Source organism: Triturus cristatus, chromosome 2_2 (assembly GCF_964204655.1).
Source record: "Triturus cristatus chromosome 2_2, aTriCri1.1, whole genome shotgun sequence".
Classification (NCBI taxonomy): Eukaryota; Metazoa; Chordata; class Amphibia; order Caudata; family Salamandridae; genus Triturus; species Triturus cristatus.
This window is the reverse complement of record NC_140582.1, coordinates 50866685-50870677: the sequence shown is the minus strand read 5'-3', so window position 1 is coordinate 50870677 and position 3993 is coordinate 50866685. Positions and strand designations below refer to the sequence as shown.

General features: G+C 49.6%; 1 pseudogene; it reads left to right on the top strand.

Moving 5' to 3' along the window:
- The first annotated feature begins 1305 nt into the window (after positions 1-1305).
- Positions 1306-2533, top strand: LOC146861817 (RNA-binding protein 34-like; annotated as a pseudogene).
- The last annotated feature ends 1460 nt before the right edge of the window (positions 2534-3993 follow it).

The window sequence follows — 3993 nt, the reverse complement described above, 5'->3', positions numbered from 1 at the left end:
TCTATTGCTTGATTCTGTACCTCTCTTGCGTCTTTCTGCACCTCAGTTGCCTCTTTCTGCACTTCACTTGCTACTTTCTGCACCTCTCTTGCCTCTATCGGCACCTCTGTTGCTTCTTTCTGCATTTCTCTCAGTTCTTTCTGCACTTCTCTTGCTTTTTTCTGCACCTCTCTTGCCTCTTTCAGCACCTCTGTTTGCTTTTTTTATGCAGATCTCTTGCCTCTTTCTGCACCTCACTTGCCTTTTTCAGCACCTCTGTTGCTTTTTCTGCAAATCTCTTGCCTCTTTCTGCACCCCTCTTTTTTCTTTCAGTACCTCTCTTGCCTCTTTCTGCACCCCTGTTCCCTGTTTCTGCACCTTTCATGCTTCTTTCTGCACCTCTCTTGCATCTTTCTGCACCTCTGTTGCTTTTTTGTGTACATCTCTAGCTTTTTTCTGCACCTTTATTTGTCTTTCTGGACTTCTGTTGCCTCTTTGTGCATTTCCCTTGCTTCTTTCTGCACCTTCAACGTGTTTCTGCACATGTCCTAACTCTGTAGGTTGTCTCCAGTAAGTAGTTGTAGTTAGGACCTCGTTCCTATTCCAAAAGCGTTTTTGTTTCCCCAAGAACTTTGGCGCCGTATGACGAATCTTAGCGAAATTTTCAAAACTTATGGGGCACTCCGGTCAGCTCCTGTCTTGAACATTTCAGGATGATTCGACAAGTGGGGGCCGAGAAAAAAGGGGGTCCCAAAATGCATTTTCCCCATGTTTAATTTCTATAGGAAACTTTAGACAAAGCTACAGCCCGAACTGCTGAACGGAATTACACCAAATTTGGCAAAAAGGTAGGACTTGGTTCAGAAAGAGCCCTTTTTTTAAATGGTGTAAATCCGTTAAGTACTTCCTGAGAAATTAGAAAAAGAAAAAGTTTCAATATCTGTGGGGGTGGAGGGTTCGCAAACCCTCCCGGGTATGAGCTTCACTCTGATTGGCTGCCAACACTCCAAACCAGGAAGTGTTGGCGGCCATCTTGTGACTCGTTGGAACCGAGTCACAAGAAAACAGTGAAACAAAGTGAAAAATGAAGAAACGGGGGCAGAGTAGAAACACCCTGACCCCCTACGCCTTTCAAAAACAGCATAATTCATGCTGAATGTGCAAATCCCATCAAAAATTTTAAAAAATGCTTTTAGATTTTGAAGCTCACAGACTCAAACCCCTGCACTCAGACCTGAATCTTTCTGTTGTTGTTAAATTAATACTGTCTACACTTCTTCCTGAGTCCCTTGTGAAACTCAGCGTGGGGAGCTCCTAAGAGCTGGCATGGTTAAGAAGGGGGCAGTGGGAGAGATCGGTAAGGCCCTGCCACAGAGTGTAAAACAATCAAGAAAGTTCAAACCGGCTGTGGCCCCATCAGAACCAGGGTATGCTGTTGGGCAGGTAGCCGGCAGCCTGCGAGGAGCGGCAGAATGAAACAGCCCGGCCAGTTAGCATCGCTCTTTAGCTCTATTGTTGCAAACCTCTTTACTCCCATCTATGTGCCGGTGCCGCCCGCTCCAAGAAGGGAGCCGAAATCTGCGACCACCCCACATAGTAGGCCAGGAGGGGACATCCAGACTCTGGCGCCTAAAAAACCTAAAGTCCTTCCTGCCACGGAGCTGCCGGTGTCTGCCAGAGAGGGCCCCTTGGAAGAGACTGATCTCCAGGAGGAGCAGCGGGAACAGCAAATCCACCAAAAGTGTAAGAAGCGGTGGTTGCAATGGGCCGGAGAGCCAGAAGACGAGGTTACGGGTCCCATGAGGCAACAGCACACCAGGAACAAGGCAGAGGAGCGGACCAAAGACAAGCTCACGGTCTTTGTAGGCAATCTGCTGGTCTCCTTTACTAAGCAGGCACTGCAAGCTCTCTTTAAAGGTTTTGGGGCCATTGAGTCTGTCCGCTTCCACTCAGTGGCCCGTACAGAGCCCACCCTCAACCGCAAAGTGGCTGCCATTCAGCCCCAGGTGCACCCCAAGGGTAAGAGCATCCACGCCTATGCTGTTTTCAAGGAGGATGCAGCAGCCAGTTTGGCCCTAGCCTGCAATGGGGCCCAGGTGGAGGGTGGCTTCAGCATCCGAGCCTCTGGTAGCCACAGTCATGACAACCGGCACTCAGCCTTTGTGGGCAACGTACCCTCCGATGTGGAGGACAAGGGTCTGCATGACCATTTTGCTGAGTGCGGGGAGGAAGCGGCTGTGTGGATCATTTGCGACATGGAGACTGGAGTGGGCAAGGACTTTGGATATGTCCTTTTTGAGGAGGCAGATGGCGCCCAACTGGCGCTAATGGTGGACAGTTCAGTGCTGATGGGCAGGAAAGTGCCAGTGAAGTGGTGCGTTCAGAAGGACGGGGCACCTTGTACTGGACCGCAGAATTTCACTGGTGCCAAACACAAGTTCAATTCATCTACAAAAGACGTAAAAAACATCTTGCATTTAAACATGCAAAGAAAGTGGTGAGCAGTAAATCCAAAACTGTCGGGCACCAACATGTTTCTAAGACGAAATCATAGCTTTATTCGCTGCGCTGTTTTAGTCTGATAATCTAACTACTATTGTAGAGCTTGTCAGTTACACTCATTGCCGGTACTAGATAAATAATAATAATATTCTGGTATTTGGAAAGCACAAAGGGGTCTCAAGGCGCTGGGGGCCGTCGGGAAGATAAAGCAAGCTATTTCCCAGACTCACATGGTGCTGGGCTGAGCTGCTGCTGGGGATCATCGAACCGTGATCCCTGGCCACTGTGCCTCACCACTCCCTGCTGCAGCAAGGTTGTTACAACAACGTCCAATTTTGTGCAGGTTGCAACCTGGTGCATTACATTTAGGTCGCTGTAGCAGGTGCTTTAACCCGTAGGGCTGCTTGATTTGGATCCTGTAGCTGTGACCGACGGACTATGCAAGTCTGTGTTTTATTCCATTCTGGAAGCGGTGGCTCACCAATTACCCGGGACTCCGCAGCAGCAGCCTTGACCCGCTGAGCTGTCCATGCAGCCTGTCTCAGATATCCCATGGGAATCTTAACCCGGGTACTGAAGGGTCTTACATCCCTGAGTTAGTTGTAATTCAATCATCTGTGCCACGCTGCCTGCTGGTAATTGGAAATGTTGTTGTGATCTGTAATTGCCACACTTGGGATGTCAATAGATCAGTTGCCGGGTAACCTGAGCCCGCGCACCTGCCCACCCATTAAAGACTGAGTGAAGTACTGGGAATTTTAAGCCCAGCGGTGCAGGGGAGCAAACCCTATGACTTTGGGTTCTTCCTGTTTCAGACCTACAGAAACACAGAGTCTTCTGGGTGAAGTCAAAGATCAGTTTATTGGCTGCAGACCAATTACAGGTATCCTAGAAGTACAACAGCGTGTATGTTCTCAGGAGACTGCTAAAAGTCACAGAAACGGGCTTCTCCTTAAATACAAAGGGGCAGATTTATGAAGAGTGACGCATCGCTGCCGCACCGCAGCGATGCGTCAAAAAACTTGCGGCACCACTGCGACAACGCAAGTCAAAACACATGCGCCATATCAACAAGGCGTCGGAGCGTGGCGCAACGTGGTAACCTGCGTCAGATAAAATGACGCAGGTGTCGCAAAGGTGCCGCAAGTCAATCCGACGCAACCACGTGAAAAGTCACGCAAGGATGCCTTACGACACGCAACGCCATTCTGAAGAGACTGCGTGGACGCACACTGCGTGAAGCGAGAATGATCGACCCGGAAAGCGACGCAAATCTGCTGAAACACATAACTCAGAACAGAGGAGCCAAAAATGGAAGCTGAAGGTGACACCAGCACCCAGGACCCACACGCAAACCCTGGCAGCAGAAGTCCTGATGGCCAGGCTGAACCAGTGGCCAAACGCAAGCGGAAGTCAAACTTCAGCCATGAAGAGAACGAAATCCTGGTGACGGAGGTCACCAACCACCAGCACCAGCTGTTTGTCAACTCCAAGCTGCCCATTTCAAAAAAA